This window comes from Panthera leo, chromosome E3, assembly GCF_018350215.1.
Source record: "Panthera leo isolate Ple1 chromosome E3, P.leo_Ple1_pat1.1, whole genome shotgun sequence".
In the NCBI taxonomy this organism is placed as follows: Eukaryota; Metazoa; Chordata; class Mammalia; order Carnivora; family Felidae; genus Panthera; species Panthera leo.
The window spans coordinates 38,494,515-38,511,906 of NC_056694.1; the positions used below are offsets into that span (position 1 = coordinate 38,494,515).

The 17,392-nt window shown below is 50.8% G+C and overlaps 1 protein-coding gene across 3 annotated transcripts in view; it reads right to left on the reverse strand.

Annotated features, from left to right (window-relative positions):
- Nucleotides 1–17,392, reverse strand: part of ZNF263 (zinc finger protein 263) — a 49,887-nt gene that overhangs the window by 14,505 nt on the left and 17,990 nt on the right. For 2 of the 3 annotated variants that reach the window (XM_042922353.1, XM_042922355.1), the window contains 4 exons: nt 17,244–17,340; nt 12,940–13,071; nt 12,611–12,668; nt 3,333–4,707 (listed from right to left, as the gene is read on the reverse strand). The gene's annotated coding sequence lies outside the window, so the exon portion shown is untranslated. The remainder of the gene's footprint in view (nt 1–3,332; nt 4,708–12,610; nt 12,669–12,939; nt 13,072–17,243; nt 17,341–17,392) is intronic. The other variant, XM_042922354.1, reaches the window with a different exon arrangement.

Sequence of the window (17,392 nt, forward strand, 5' to 3'; positions counted from 1 at the left end):
TTGGTGGGAAGAACTTAAAAGGGTGAGACCTTTCATGAAGGTGAGACCTTACCAAATGGCCCCCGAGAGGCCTGTCCATGCCTACTTTGCATTCCGTACAAACTCTTTCATCTCTCCCAAATGGGGGCCCTTGCCTGGGGGGCAGGGAGAGTGGAGGCCAGCAGGAAAGAACTAGTGGCCCCTCACCGTGTGCTCGGGGATGGGGCACCCTTCCACTGCCTTATCTCCTGGGACAATATAGTTCCCCCTGGGCAGGATGGAGTCCCTCCTCTTCAAGGTTTCTCTCGGGGTTGTCCAAATGCTAGAGGGCCCCCCGCCAACCTGGTTGACTAGAGGAATGAGCTCGAGAAGCCCACGGAAGTAGTCTGGCTGCCTCAGGGCACCACATGTAGGCTCTCAACACGTGAACAGTCCGGAGGTGCCTTCTCACAAAATAGAAATAACAAAATCAAGCAAGTAGACATCACGTTTGTTAATTATGGGGGATGGTGACGTCGGTATTCATGTTCTGTGTTATTAAAAATCTATCTATCTCCCAAGGTTATTCCAGCCAATCTCTGGCTGTTGGTTTGAAGCAGGGTGTGCGCTCCAGCCACAAGAAGAAGTCTCTTCCAACAACAAAGGGAAGAAAGAAAGCTGCAGGTTCTGCTGCGGGGAGGGCGGCAGGGAACGCGAGAGGTGGGGACCCGGGGTCCTGGCCCTGGCACAGCTTCCTGTCCACCCCGCCTGCTCTGCGATGCTGGGAGTACCCCTCAGGCCTTTGTATTTTTTTTCCTCAAGACCCTCCTGGCAGACAGACGAGCCATTCACACGAGACTTGTACTTCTCAAAGGCTCCCTTCTGTCTCCTCCCGGGAACTCAGGGTCTGCAAGTTCCCTCTGCAGTTCCATCAGGCAGCTCCAACAGCGTAGAGCTTCCCCTGGGAAGCAAGCAGGCAGCCTGTGGGACTGAAGCTATTTCAGAAAGTGCCGTGCTTTCTGTCCTTACAACCGTTTTGTTCAACAAGGTCCCTGGGCAGAGGACTTAGAGAGTAAGCATCAGACCCAGCACAGACAGAAGCCGCTCACCAAGACGTTTCATCCTCGGAGCTGGCTGTGGCCAGAGGGTGAAAGATGCAGAGCTCGAGCGGGCTCCGTGGCGCACAGCGCTCAGCCCTGGAAAGGGAGGACGCAGGCTCACTATCAGCCAAAGCTTCTCGCAATTCCATGACCAGGTGCGTACAGCCAACCCATCGCTTTGCCGACGAGGACTGCTGGCTGACAAGTGCTAAGCAGCCGCTTCTGAAACCGCTGGTGCCGGGTCAGTTACTCACAGTCTAGACCAGTGGTTCCGATTCTTGTAAACAATGGATTCATCTGCAGAGCTTTAAAAACTTCTAACACCCGAGGGGGCGCCTGGGTATCAGTCAGTTAAGCGTCCGACTTCGGTTCAGGTCATGATCTCACAGTTCGTGAGTTCGAGCCCCACGTCGGGCTCTGTGCTGACAGCTCAGAGCCTGGAGCCTGCTTCGGATTGTGTCTCCCTCTCTCTCTGCCCCTCCCCCGCTTGCTCGCTGGTGCTTGTGCGCACACGCTCTCTCTCAAAAATAAATAAACATTAAAAAAAATTAAAAACTTCTGAGACCCGCTGTCTTAGTCCATTTGGGCTGCTATAACAAAATGTTACAGCCTGGGTGGGTTATAAACAACAGGAATTTCTTTCTTTTTTTAAAAAGATTTTATTTTAAATAATCTCGATGCCTAATGTGGGGCTCAGACTCATAACCCCAAGATCAAGAGTCTCCATGCTCCACTGACTGAGACGGCCAGGCACCCCCCAGAATTTATTTGCCATGGTTCTGGAGGCTGGAAGCCGCAGATCAGGGTGCCGGTATGGTCAGGGGAGTGCCCTCTTCTGGGTTGCAGACTGCTGACCTTTGGTACTCACAGGGTAGAGGGGGCTTGGGAGCTCTGTGGGGTCTCTAAGAGGCTTAATCCCATTAATGAGGGATCCACCCTCACGACCCAAGAAACTCCAAAGGTCCCACCATCTAATCCCATCACACCAGGCATTAGGATTTCAACACAGGAATTTTGAGAAGACACAAACTTTCAGACCACAGCACCTGGGTGCCAGCCCCTGGAGATTCTGATGTATTTGGTCTGGACATCAAGATTTTTTAAAGCTCTCCAGATGACTCTAATGTGCTGCCAGAGATGAAAACCACTGGCCTGGACATTAATTTGAGGAATGGCATAAGAAACTTGGAAGGAAGCAACAGGCCCAGTAGAAGATTTCCAAAGAGACTCCGTTTGCAGTGACTGGTAAAAGAAACAAAAGGGGTGGGTGTGCTCTGCTTTAATGAAGGTCACTATAAATCATGGGTCAGGTTGAATTTCCTGTTGAAAGTCTTTTAACATCACGTTAAGTGTGGTAGGCTAAAAATGGCCGCAAATTCCTTATTACTTATTGACAAGGGGTGCCTAGACTGGCCTTGGTGACAAGCTTGGGCAACAGAACAAAGTGGACATGACCTTCTGGGCCTATCTGAGAAGTCTTGAAGCCACCACCTGGGGCTTCCTGGAATGCTACCTCTGAGAACACCAGCCGCCATTTAAGAAGGCTGATTATCTTGAGACCGCCACGCCATGAGGAAGCCCAAGCTATGCACACGGACAGAGACGGACGTGCAGCAATCTACCTGTTCCAGACAGCCCAGCGCAGGCACGCCACATGCAGGTGAAGAAGTCACTTGGATATTCCAGTCCCAGCAGACACAAGGGGGGCAAGCACCAAGGAGTCACCAGCAGACAGCCAGTACCGAAGCCACAGACACATAATCCCAGTCAAGCGTCCCATTCCTTTCCAGCAATCTCTGGACATGGGAGCCACCCCAGCTGAAGCTCCAGTCATGGAGCAGACATGAGTTGTCCCTGTTGTGCCCTGCTCAAAACCCTGACCACAAAATTGTGAGAGGAGAAAGGCTGTTTTTACACCACTAACTTCTGGGGTGTTGGTTATGCAACAATACATAACCAGAACCACAGTAGTACATAAATAAACAGTCACTGTACAAGATTCAAAGAATATAGATGGGGAAAATGGGGAAACTTTTCCATCACCCCCTCATGTCACTTTTTCTCCTTTTTATAGGTAACAGCTGGCTGTACATCCTACCCATTTCCTGACGTGTTTACGCATGTATATGTACTTGTTATGTGTACGTATGATGCGATACACATTTTCCCAGTTTTTTAAAATAACAGTGCGCGTGAATCAAGATGCACAGGCCTTGCGTACTCTTATCAGATGCACGGTATGCCACAGGATGGGCATACGACACTTGTACTTACTCTCTCTTCTACTGGTAGACATTTAGGTTGTTTTCAATTCTTGGTTTCACGAACAATTCTGTGAGGGACATCTTGTAGTGCGACTTTGCATACATCCAGTAATTTCTTTAGGATAGTCCTAGACATAGAATAACTGAATCAACGGGTATGCGCATTTTTTAGGCTTTTGGGGTGGTAGAACGTAACCTCAAATTTACCATTTTAACTACTGTTAAGTGTACAATTCAGTGGCATGAAGTACGTTCACATTATTGTACAACCATCACCAGCACTCATCTCCAGAACTTTTTCATCATCCTGGACGGAAAGTCTAAGCACTAAATAACCCTCTACTCCCCTCCCCTCCCAGGCCCTGATCATGACTACTCTACCTTCTGTCTCTACGAACTTGAATATTCTAGGTACATCATATAGGTACAATCATACGTTTGCTCTTTTGTGTCCGGCTTACTTCATTTAGCATAATGCTTTCTAGATTTATCCATGCTATAGCATGTATCAGAATTTCCTTCTTTTTCAAGGCTGAATAAGTGGGTAGGCACATCACTCAGCCAGGGCCACACAGCTGGTTAACGGTAGGCACTGTATTCTCACTGAGGCAGTCTGGCCCTGGAGCCTGTGCCATGAAGGCATATGAGGCACTCACAGGATTCTTACATCACGCATAAATTTAGTGCTAATATACGTTAGCTTCAACCGTTAAGTGTCACCCATGGCAGTTCCAAAGCTATGATTTTTGGTGTTTTGATACCCTCCTGCCACCACTAGATCAATCTTGGAAAATGTTCTGTGTGGTCTTTGATGTCTGATTTTAGCTTTGACTTACAAGGTTGTTTTCTCCTAACTACTGCCTGAAGCATTAAGAACTGTTTCTAACTGCTGTCTTCTGCAGATGGTCCTGGGGTGGGGGGTGGGAGGGGAGTGTCCACTGTGCTTCTACCGCCAGCCCCAGAGACCACGTGCGAGGGCACCCCCTCCAGGAAGCAGAAGTGCCACGTGAGCTTGGGGATGCACAGCTAGGTCACGCCCTGTGTGAAGGCTGTTGTGCAAATACTAAGACCTTCCTGGGCAAGTGGCCTTACCGTCATTTCAGCTCAAATTTTTTTAAATTGTGGCTTCTGTTGTGTGACATCAAGGGAGTCAAGGCTTGAGGCCGTAAGTCTGCATCTGCGTCAACTTGATGCCTGCAGCATGTGTGTGCGTGTGTGTGTGTTTAAGTTTAGAGGTAGGTCTGTGCTGTGTGTTTAACTTCAGAGGCAGGTCTGTTCTGTTTCTCCAGTATTGGCAAACCTCACATATTATTTGAAAATCTCACATATGTGTTTCTCTGTGGGCACAGTCTGCATTTTCAAAATCCTTTTCCTACTCCCCTGCACTGCAATGAAAAAAAAGCGTTCCAGTTAATGAGGTTTTATTTAAGTTTTTGTTATAAAGAATAATGAGCAGGGGCACCTGGCTGGCCCAGTCCTAAGAGCATGCAACTCTCAATCTCAGGGTCATGAGTTCAAGCCCCATGTTGAATATATTTACGGACTATGTTTCAAGCGTCACAAAAAGTTTAAATGTTCATTGAAAACCACAAAAATGTACGGAGCACAGAGTGAAAACCACAGCCCCTGTCTCTAATTCTACTTTCTACAGGTGCCGTGTTATTTCTTGTCTCCCTTCAGATACTGGAATTTTGAAAATACTTTTCACACTTTTTACAAACGTGGGATTATAGTGCCATATTGTACCATAAACACGCTTTTATTCAAGTTCTGTAGTGACCATCTCTGCACATCAGCACGTGGAAAACCACGGCACATTTCCAACAGATGCAGCGCAGTCCATGGAACAGGTTCACCGAAATTTACTCGGCCAGTGGTCTGGTGATAGGCATCAGGTTGTTCATGGCTTCTAACTAACTGCCAAGCGTGGCAGGCAAGGGAATGTTCCACAAGGTTGACAAGGATTTGAGTAAGAAGGTGTCCCTCACACTGATAGGGGAAAATCTGTCACTAGACGGCCGACAGGACTCACAGGGGAATTCCAGACCTTGCCCGAAGACTCTCCTTCTGGGTTCTTCTTCCCACCCCGCTTGCCCCGCTCCAACAGACTATAAATTGTCCCCGCTGCTGATGCTCGGGAGAATGATCTCCTCTGAGCCTGCCGGTGTAAAATAAACCTCCCGCCTTCCAAGATCTCCAAGTGCCGCTTGGTTCTTCCGCTGGTGATCCAGACCAGGTTATGTAACATTTGGTTCCCCGACGGGGAAACCCAACCGCGCTGGCCCACTGTTGCCACCGGTTTGGGAAAATGGAGAGGCGGTGACGGAACGAGGAGCCGCAAGGGAGAAGGCGCACCCTCACTGGATTTCGGCAGTCTCCCGCTCGGTAGCCTCGGGCCAGCCTGCTCTGCCATTCCTGCCGGACTCGAGGAGACTTAGCAGGTGAGGCCCTGGACCCAAGGTCGAATACCGGAAGGCCTGGGACCCAATTCTGTCCTGTCCAGCCCACCCATAGTGGTGGAAGGGGAACCTGATCATTCCCCGGAGACCTCAGGGGTCTCACAGGGAGACATTCTGTGGGAGGGAATGTAGCAACCTCTGGTGTGTACGTGAGTGTGAATGTGCGACTCGGTCTGGCTTGCCTGCTGAGTTCGATTCTGTGGCTCCACGGGCGGGCACCCGTAAGGTCCCCAAAAGCCCACGGAGTCTGAGTGGACCCATCTGCAATTCCATGGTGAACAGCACACAGTGTGTGCCGGCATCGGAATACTTTCCGATCGTAAGTCACAAAGCTGAGACTGCTACAGCTAAGTGTCACCCAGGTTCCTTCGGGACACGGCCAGACAGGCATCTGACTGGTCTCCTCATTAGAGGGGGCACCCTTACACCTCTGTCTCATGGGAACATTATGGGGGCGGGACAGAGAAAAAAAGGTGTTTTCAGGAGACTATGGAATTAATATAACCACCGGCAAGTTAAGGACCTCATGTGAGTTGGTGCAGGATGGCCCTCAGAGGGAACCTTGGATGTCCCAACGGTCCGCCACATCTGGCATGTTGTCGCCAGAGACCCAGGGTACCCTGATCAGCTCCCATATATCGAGTCCTCGTTAGAGACTGCCCAAACCCTTCCCCCTTGCGTGTGATCTACCTGCAACAAACAGGGACAGGCTAGGGTCTTCGTCACCTCGACAAAGTAGCTCAAGGAAGGTCAACAGAAGTCCCAACCTCCACAAGGTCTCACTGGCGATCCAGAGGAAGAACCAATCTTGCCCCCACCATATGAACCTCCCGGTTCCCGATACTCCGCCGCCTTCGGTCTCCCCACCACCTCTGGACCCAGCAGATCTTCTCTCCCTTGGATCAGTGGCCGGACTGCGCCCTCGGCCAGGCACAGCACTCTCCAGGTGCCGGTCCACAGCCACCGGTACCAAGAGGCTCTCCTCCGGGGGATCCGAGCAAGGGCTAAGAAGCCTGTGAGTCTGCCCAGCCCAAGGGGAATCCCCTGGGGATTATTGTGAGAGCCTACTCGAGGCTTACACCCATTTGACCTCGAGGCACAAGAGAGCCACAACAAAAGGACAGGGAAGGTCCAGCTGCCAAAAGGGGGAAGCCCAAAACCTCCTTAGCAAGGGATCAATGTGCCCACTGCAAAGAAAAAGGACATTAAAAGAATAAATGTCCCAACCAGGTAAAGGCCCTTGAAACCCAACCGATATGCACAAGAACCCTGCAAAAAAGACTTCATAGGCCTGGCAGGAAGAGATTCAGATTGAGGGGGACCAGGCTCACTTCTTCTCGGCCCCCACGAGCCCACAGCCAAAATAAAAGTAGGGGACCAAACTATGACTTTTATGTAAACTCGGGGGCCACACGGTACGGCACGAGTTCCTCTACCTACCTGAGTGCCCTATCCCTCTCGGCCAGGATATACTCTCAAAGCTGGGGGCCCAAATAACCTTTGGGCCAAAAGACGCACCAGCCTCCAACTGAATTAAAAAATAGAGGTTCTCCTGTGCCCAGGCCCAACCGAGCAGCCCACCTGAATTCAGGACTGCCCTCTCCACTGTATGGGCCTAGGACAACCCCCGCCGCCCCCCCCCCCCCACCGACTTGCCCACCACCGGCCCCTGTCATTGTAGAACTAATCCCAGGGGCTCGACCGCAGAGACAGCGGCAATACCCCCTCCCACAAGAGGCAAGGGCAGGCATCCAAGAACACCTGACAAGACTCAAAGAAGCAGGCATGCTGGCTGAATGCCAATCAACCTGGAACACCCCACTTTTGCCAGTCGAGAAGCTGGGAGGAGGGTATCCACCCAGTTCAAGAAGTGACCGTCTCCTTGCACGCAGTGGTCCCGAAGCCATACACCCTCTTCGGCCAGATTCCAGGCTCTGCCAGATGGTTTACCTGCCTAGACTTAAAGGATGTCTTCTTCTGCCTCCGCCTGCCCCCCCCCCCCCCAAGCCAACCCTTGTTTGCCTTCAAGCGGACGAAGCAGACACAGGGCGTCAGATGCAAATGACTTGGAGGTGCCTCCCACAAGGGTTTAAAAAACTCGCCTGCCCTCTTTGGGGAGGCACTGGCCAGAGACCTCGCTGGCTTTCAAAGGGAGGCCACACACTGCACCCTTCTCCAGTATGCGGAAGAGCTCCTCCTTGCCAGCAATACCCAAGAGAATTGTACAGAGGGCACAGGGCCCTCCTCCAACTTCTGTCGACCTCAGGGTATCAGGTATCATGGAAAGAGAGCTCTAGAGCTGGAGAAAAAGAAGGTCATCACTTCCCTACCCCAGACACAAACTAAGAGGGGGCTACAAGAATTCCTGGGGGCTGCGGGATTCTGCCGAGTCCAGATTCCCAGATTCTCAGTAGTAGCAAGATCTCTCTATGATCTCCTGTTAGGGCCAGATCGAGAATGCCCTGTCTGGCAGAGGAGGCCAAAGCTGTCTTCCTAGAGACAAAGGCCGCCTTGGGGTAGGAACCAGCCCTTGGCCTGCCGAATATAGAAAAGCCTTTATTCTCTTTGTGCATGAGAAGGAAAAGGTCATCCTCAGGGTTCTCACACAGACTGTTGGCCCTGTCGAAGAGGATGGGCCCAGGGGCAGCGGATGGCCACTATGCCTTAGGGCACAAGCGGCCACAGTTCTGCTCATTAAGGAGGCAGAGAAACTCACCCTGGGACAAGAACTAAGGCTCCCCATGCTGTCACATCTCTCACGCCTCTCCAACTCCCAGCTAGCACAATAGGAGGGGCTCCTCTGCAGGAATCCACGGGTCACTCTTAAAACAGTGTGGACGCTGAACCGCACAACCTTCCTACCTTCCGAGAAAGAGAAACCAGATCGTGACTGCTCTGAGGTGACCAAGAAAGTTTTCGCAAGCCGCCCGTATCTGCGTGACCAGGCCCTAGAGAACCCAGGCCTCACCTTGTTCAGGGACGGTGGCAGTTTCATCACAGAGGGCGTTCGAAAGGCAGGGTATGCGGTGACATGCCTTAATCCAAGCTCTCGCCATTAGCAAGGACAAGCGAGTCAACGGACTCCCGGTACACCTTTGCTACTGTACACATACATGGGGCAATCTACAAAGACAGGGGCCTCCTCACCACGGCGGAGAAGGCGATCAAAAACAAGGAGGAAACACTAAAGCTCCTCGAGGCCGTCTGGCTTCCAAAAGAAGTTACAGTTCTACACTGCAAAGGACACCAGAAGGGAGACGACCCTACAGCACGAGGAAATCGTCTAGCAAAGGAGCCAAGGTGGCAGCTAATAAGGAGGTAGACACAGCTCCCTCCCTTATCCGCGCCGCGACCCCCACCAGGAGTTCAAAGAAGAAATTGTCCCCCGGTTCGGCCTGCCGGCCACAATCCACGGTGAAAATGGACCTGTGGACATTATACAAACTTTAACCAGCTCCCTCAAAGCTTTACAATGCTTACCGGCCTCAAAGCTCAGGGAAAGTAGGGCGAATGAATCTCACCCTCAAGGGAACCTTAGCCAAGTTCTGCCAGGAAACAGACCTCCCATGGCCGGACCTGTTGCCCCTGGCCCTCCTGCATGTCCATTGCACACCAGGAACTCAAGGTTTGTCCCCTTTTGAACTAATATATGGAAGGCCCCCTCCATGTTAGGGAGCCTCCCAGAAAGGAAATAAGAAAACAACTTCAAGCGTTAGGGGCCACCCTACATGAGTTTCAACGATACCCTCGAGAAAGCACCAATCTCTTTAGGATCCCCTGTACATCACTTCTCACCGAGGGACTCACTCTAGGTCAAAGACTGGAAAAAAGATCCTCTCAAACCACAGTGGACTGGGCCTCATACTGTTATTCTGGCCACCCCCACTGCCCTCAGGGTCACAGCTATCACTCCACGGGCCCACCACTCCAGAGTCAAGAGGACCAATCCCGAGGAGCCTCAGACTTGGAAGAATGACCCAAGTCCGATCTTCAGCCCTGCTCCAGCCACACCCTGGAAGCTGGCTGGTCTATGCAGGGCAGAAGCTTGAGGACTCACCAGTCCTATAAAATAAATAGACTGTTCTTACTCCTTGCCATCAGATTGGCAGAGGCTGCCCCAGAAAGCTGGGGAAACAGTGAGAGGTTCCTGTCCGCAATCACCTTCCTCTTATGGATAGGATGTTTTGTTGGTTTTGATTGCCTCTAATCTGGGCCCCACTGTGGAAGAATCTGGGGGGTTTAAAAGCTTAAATGTGGTGTAACCTCTTTCAGTCTGCTGGTTTCCCTGCGAGTAAGGTTGCCAGTGCCATTTGGGGGAAGTGTTTGCACTAAAGTATATGCCTCAAGCTTCAGGAAAAAGAGATTAAAAGATTCTCAAGATAAAAGTTGGTGCTTAGATTACCCTTCAGTCTTAAGGCTTGGGCTAAACGAGCAGTGTTACTACCCCTCCTCCTAGGGGCAGTGATAGCCACGGGGATAGGGACATAGGCTCTTGTGTGGGACTAACGAGTGGCCAACTCCCTAGTGTCCCTACAGAGCCAAATAAGTTCCCTGGCAGGAGTTGCCCTCCAGAACAGACGGGCACTTGACCTCCTCACTGCCAAGAAAAGGGGCACCTGCATCTTCCTCAGAGAAAAATGATGTTACTTTATAAACCAGTCAGGAACAGTCACAACCAAAGTCAGGGAACTGAGAGAAAGGACCAGCCCGAAATAAATAAAGATGATGCCCTCTAATACGGCCTATATCCGTTTAAAGGGGCATCAAAGGGGGGAATGATAGGGGGAAATCTGTTATAAGACGGCCAACAGGACTGATAGGGGAATTCCAGTCCCTGCCACAAGACTCCTGTTCTGGGGTTTTTTTCCCACCCCGCTTGCGGTGCTCAAACAGACTATAAGTTGTCCCCGCTGCTTAAGCTCAGGACTCAGACCTCTGGAGAACGATCTCCTCTGAGCCCACCAGTGTAAAATAAACCTCCTGCCTTCCAAGATCTCCCAGTGCCGCTTGGTTCTTCTGCTGGGTGATCCGGACCAGTTTCCGTAACAACACTACCATGCAGGTGACAGTCTGGTTATGCTTAACCTGAGACTAGGAAGTAGTCTTGATGGGAAGGACTTAAACAAATAGAATGTTGGAACTAGAAATACAGATACACCTAGTGGAGTGTTCCTCCCTCGATTCTCCTGCAGTATACGCGGACCAAAGATCTTTCTTGAAGGTGAAATATGTAAGACAATGAAAAAGTACGGGCGCTTCGACTGACGTGAGCATCTATGGCTAGAGGTCCCTACTAGGTTCCCCCAGGTGGACTTCAGGAACTCCATGAACCCCCTGAAATGACACACGAAACTGCAGGTGCTGGTGTTTTCCTGAACAAAACCATTATCTCTACGGCTCACAGCACTTCCCTACATTTTTCAAAATGATATAGAAGGGTTTAAGAATCTCTACCCTAGGGGTCTTGCTGTTTGAAAACCAACAGAACGGCAGTGCTGGCGATGGGCTGAGTGACCCATTTCTTTCAATGCTCCCCTCAGGACCAGAAAACGACGGTTTTCTCCCCTCTCTGGAAGCCAGGAGACAAGGGCCCGGGGCAAGGGTGCCCCACGACCTGCCCGTCCTCGGCAGTGGGCACTCGGTAAATACTTGCCGTAAACACGAGTGAACGAGGTCTACAGGCTCTTACAGAGCGGAGGGCTGGGGGAAGCAAAGGCCGCGGCGCAGCCCCCGCGCACCCACGTCCGCCAACCTCGGGCCACCGTGGACCGCGACCACTGCCACTTCTCGGCGTCGCGCAGGGGATACCAGCGGCGACCGCCGCGCCTCCTTGGCGCTCGGCGCGGGCCGCTACGGGCAGACGCAGGTATAGGCTGCGGAGGCCGCCAATCCCGACCACGGCGCCGTGCCCCAGAGCCCCCTGGGGGACGTAGGCCCCGTGAGCCCACCCGCCCGCCCTCCGATTGGCGTTGCATACCCCCGGAGCCCCCTGGGAGACGCAGTTTAGGGCACGCCGGCCCGGCGCGGGAGACCCGGGCCGTGACCGCGCGGCCCGTGGGGCGCCAGCCCCCTGGGCGGGTCGCGTCTGCTCCCGCTCTCCCTCCCTCGGGTCGAGCCCTCGCGGCCACGGCGGAGACCGCGTGCGGTGTGGTTGTCGCTCCCAGCGCCTGGAGCCGACACTTCCCTTTTATCCTCGGGCTGCTCTTCCCGTACACCACCCCGTGCTGCCCGAGCAGCCTCCCCTGGGAGCGATTCTCCCACGGGGTTGCTGCCGGGCGGGAGACCCGCGGAGCGGGGTCTTCCTGCCCCCACGCGCCGAAGTGAGTGCGGCCGCGGGAACCGCGCGCCGTGGGCGGAGGGGGTCTCGGAGGTGATGGCTGTTCGGGGACGGGGATCTTCCGTCCGCCCCTCGGACGCCAACCACGACAAGCCCGGCGCTGAAGGAAGGTGATACTGACTCACGGTGCCAGGCTCTTTTGCATACATTATCTCACTGAAATTCCCAAACCACCCATTTGACTTAGAGGAGACCAGCTCAGAGAAGTCGAATAACTGGCCCCCGGTCACACAGGTCCTAGATCTCGGAGTCCCGTTTTTTCCCCCACTACTTTGTGCACATTGGAGACTCAACGACAGTTTCAATACAAGGTGCTGAATGACCGAAGCAGCACTCGGGGCAGCTTGGCCGCGGGGAGGGGGGTGGGGTGGGAGGCGGTAAGGAGACAGGGAGGTGGGAGTGAGGGCAGGATAATGTAAACCAAACCTCAAAGGATGCCAAAGAAGGGAGAGCAGTTGCCTTCTAGGCAACTGGGTTTTTCTCTTCACTAACCTGTAAGCCTTTGACGGTCAGGGACTGTACGCCCACAGCCAGCCTCCTAGTAGGGTCCCTAAAAGTATTGTCAGAACAAATTTTTTTCAATGTTTTAAATTGTAAAATGTCTACAAAAAAAAAATTGTAGAGAATAAAATGAATACCCTCTTACCCTCTATATAGATTTAACAATCAGAATAAATGATGTATAGCACTTTGTACCTTATGAAGCTTCTTACTGGGCGTTAACATATTGCAAATGAAACTCATTGGTGAACCAACCAAGGAACTATTCGACACCACAACTGCACAACATCCACAGTTCAAGGCCACCCACAGTAGCCTACCTTGGGGATCTGGCTTGCTCTCCGTTTCCATCCTGCTCGGGAGGTTGTAGGTGGCCAAAGAACTCAGTTTGTTCTCAGAAAGCACAGTTACAAATATGTGTCTCAATGGGAGGTTCATTGCCTGGAAATTCACTTTGAACTTGAGAAGTTAGCCTCTCAAAGTCTCAGATTTCTCCCTTAAAATTTAATAGACTGGAGTGTAGGGAGAGTTGGGTCACAATGGGATCTATTATTTTCAGCATCGTATTAACACAGGAACTCACTCTTCCATGATCTTGCCAATGGTTCGTTCTTTTTCTCAATAACAGATATGTACTATATTTAAATACCATAAGCCTTTATCATGATGGTTGGGGGGGCAGGACTGATACCCCCTTGAAGGCAAAGCTAATTATAAAATACTTTTTAAAAATGTTTTTTTTTTTTATTTTTTTTAACGTTTATTTATTTTTGAGACAGAGACAGAGCATGAACGGGGGAGGGTCAGAGAGAGGGAGACACAGAATCTGAAACAGGCTCGAGGCTCTCAGCTGTCAGCACAGAGCCCGACGCGGGGCTCGAACTCACGGACCGCGAGATCATGACCTGAGCCGAAGTCGGACCCTTAACCGACTGAGCAACCCAGGCGCCCCTTAAAAATGTTTTTAATGTTTATTTATTTTTGAGAGAGAGAAAGAGATGAAGTGCTAGTGGGGGAAGGGCAGAGAGAGAGGGAGGCACAGAATCGGAAACAGGTTCCAAGCTGTCAGGGCAAAGCCCGATATGGGGCTCTAACTCATCAACTGTGAGATCATAACCTGAGCCGAAGATGGGTGCTTAACCGACTGAGCCACCCAGGTGCCCCTCAATCAAACATTGTTTTTTTGTTTTGTTTTAATTTTTTTTTTTACACTTATTTATTTTTGAGAAACAGAGTGAGACAAAGTGTGAGTGGGGGAGGGGCAGAGAGAGGAGACACAGAATCTGAAGCAGGCTCCAGGCTCTGAGCAAGCGGTCAGCACAGAGCCTGACGCGGTTCTCGAACCCGCAAACTGTGAGATCATGACCTGAGCCGAAGTCAGATGCTCAACTGACTGAGCCACCCAGGTGCCCCCCCTCAATTAAACATTGTAAAGACATTCCGAGAGGGGCGCCTGGGTGGCTCAGTCGGTTGAGTATCTGACTTTGGCTCAGGTCACGATCCCATGGTTCCTGAGTTTGAGCCCTCTGTGGGCGGACTATAATCTTCTTTGCATGTTTTTTCATTAAAAAAAAAAAATTACTGGAACCTCAAAAAATGGAAGCTTAGTGATCTTCTCTTGACCTAGAGGCCTCAGTGGCATCAAAACACTACCTTATAAGTCCATGATCCAGAAATGCCCGTGTTGCAAAATTATCACTGCAATTGCAAAATATCCTGCTGTGGACTGGAAAGCCCAACTTCCTACCCAATCCTGTCGTTTGTACGTGAGCCTCAGCTCAAAGGAGTTTCCCGGCAAGGGAAGACAGGGCATGTTGTTGTACTATTCGGTTTCTGTCTCGGCAGGGGGAGGCTGCCTGCGAGGTAGCTGTGTTACTGCCTTCTGGAAGCTTGTACAGGTCCTGGTCCCAGAGACGCACAGTCAACACCCTTCTTGCCCAACCTGAGAATATCACACATCTAACATTTGCATCACACATATGCATTTGGATCCATCCATTTTTTTAGAGAATATGTTGGGTTTGGGGTTATTTTTCTCAGGAGGATCCAGAGAACCAAAAGCACTGGATACTCTGTAAAAATACGAAGTACGAGGACTGACTGGACAGTAAGAAAAACTCAACTAAGCAGAACTCAATCTAAGAACGATCCCAGGCTGGTCACACACTGGCAGGTGACACACGGTGCTGTTTGTCCTGCCAGGCATCGGAATGTTGTAACTGACCTGTGGTCAGAATGACCATTTTGAGCCTCCTTGGTCAGCTGGAAAAAGTGACATTACTGGTTAGTGAGGAATAGTAAAATAATAAATTATTATCATGCACGGGGCGTCTGGGTGGCTCAGTCGGTTGAGCGTCCGACTTCGGCTCCGGTCATGATGTCACAGCTCGCGGGTTCGGGCCCTGTGTCGGGCTCTGTGCTGACAGAGCCTGGAGCGTGCTTCTGCTTCTGTGTCTCCCTCTCTCTCTGCCCCTAACCCACTCGCATTCTGTCTCCGTCTCTCTAAAAAATAAGCAATAAATACATACATACATACATATCATGCAGATGGACAATATTGCAAAGTGGCTAAAAGAGGGAGTTTGAATCCTGGCTGAGTCACTGGGCAAGTGGCTAAACCACTAATCCTGGCTGTAAATGAGGATGATGAATCCTGCCCTAAGGGCTGCTGCAGAGATTCCAGGGATCATGCGTAGAAAGCAAGCCGTGCCTGGTACAGAGCACGCGCCGCTGGAGGGGAGCTGTGTTACCAACCAAACATCTGTAAGCCGAAAATTTCATGACAAAGACAGAAAGTTTAAACCAGGACTTGCAAATGACACCGACTAAGTGACAGAAAAGTCACCACTTTGCATATACCATTGTAGCAAATGATTTAGGAAAGGACTGCCGCCAAATGCCAAAATCATGGGGTGAAAGACATTTCCACACACTCGGGCTACTTATTAATTACAAAGAAAAAATACAGACATCCCAGGGAATGCCTGCATGTACCCTCAGTCTAGTAACAAGGAGACACCCAGACAGATCTAAACTGAGGGACATTCTGCTTGGAACGCACTTTTCAAAAACATTGTCTTGACAGAACTTTAAGAGGTGGGTAAGTGTGAGAGTGTTCTAGATACAAGCAGGCCACAGAGATGTGACAACTAAAAGTGATGCAGGATCTCTGACTCAGCCCCGGATCAGGAAGGGGGAAAAGCTGTCAAGGACATTATCACCACGGCAACTGAAGAAATCTGATTATGGATTCATTAAACTATGATAATGATGTTAATTTGGCAGAGTGTGATGACTGTATTCTGAGTATTTAAAATATCCTTGGGGCGCCTGGCTGGCTCAGTCAGGGGCGACTGGCTCAGTCAGTTAAGCATCCGACTTCAGCTCAGGTCACGATCTTGCAGTTTGTGGGTTCGAGTCCCATGTCAGGCTCTGCGCTGACAGCTCAGAGCCTGGAGCCTGCTTCGGATTCTGTGTCTCCCCGTCTCTCTCTGCCCCTCCTCTGCTCATTCTCTCTCTCAAAAAATAAATAAACATTAAAATAAATAAAATAGTATCCTTATATCCTCGTTCTTAGTACTTAGGGTATCTGGTATTTGGAGTAATATCTGATAATGTTTGAGATTCATTACCGAATGGTTCAGAGGGGGAAAAAATGAAAAAGAAACTTCATGCATGTGTGTATGTAAGAGAGAGAATCACCAAGTACTGGGAGATGTGAACAGTTGGTGAATCCAGGTAACTCTTCTCAACTTTTCCGTAGGTTTGAAATTTTTCAAAACAAAAAGTTGGGGATAAAAATCAGGGTATGCAGAAAGACAGAAGCAGTTAACTGTGGCAGAAGTCAGCTCACTACACATACGACTTGCGTTAGCTCTGGAGTGACTTCTAGAACCCCACACTGGGCCATGAGCTCCAAAGGACACCTATGCCTTTTTCACCCTTCTTTCTCCAGCATCCTGGCATGGTGTCCAAAATATGTGTTTAGGGCACCTGGCTGGCTCAGTCCATAGAGCATGTGACTTTTGATCGCCGGGTTCTGAGTTCAAGCGCCGGTTCAACCATTCTGAGTTCAACTGAGTTCAAGTTGGATGTAGAGCTTACTTTAAAAAAAAAAAAAAAAAAACAACTTGTTATACAAATGTGCGTGGACCAGCACCCTCCCTCGGAGGTATGCCCTCAGGAAGCCAGGGCAGAGTAGGAAACAAATCAGTTTGACATTTCCACGCAAGGTGTTTTGAGGCCTTCACGATGCTGCACGTACCAGACAGCTGGACCTACACCAGCAAGGGTGACACCAGGGCTTGTGTCCTGGCAGTGCCCTTCTGGCTTCACCTCCTTCTTGGTGAGGGAAGGGCAAAGCTTGTGGGGCTGCATTTGTTGATTCCATCCCCCCCCCCCACATTTTCTCTGGAGAGTCAATAAAATCCCAGGAGTCTGCAGGAGAACAAGTGGCCAAGGGGACTGACCCTTTTCCTCTTCAGCGTGGGACCAGGGCTTTGTTCCTATTCCCCACGCCCGCCCCCATATCCTGGGAGGAGAGAGGGAAGCATCTGAGTGCCTACTCAGGATGAAGGCTCTGGAATCCGATCCCAGACCCCCTTCCACGCACACACATATTTACCCGATGCTCTGCAGGCCGGTATGTGGAAGTGAGGGGTGGGACATCTGGAGGAACATGTGTCGGGAAAGGCGTTGTGCCCTCCCAGCCCTCTCCAAACCTGTCAGAAAGAGAACATGAGCCAGTGATGACACTGGGAACAAACAAACAAT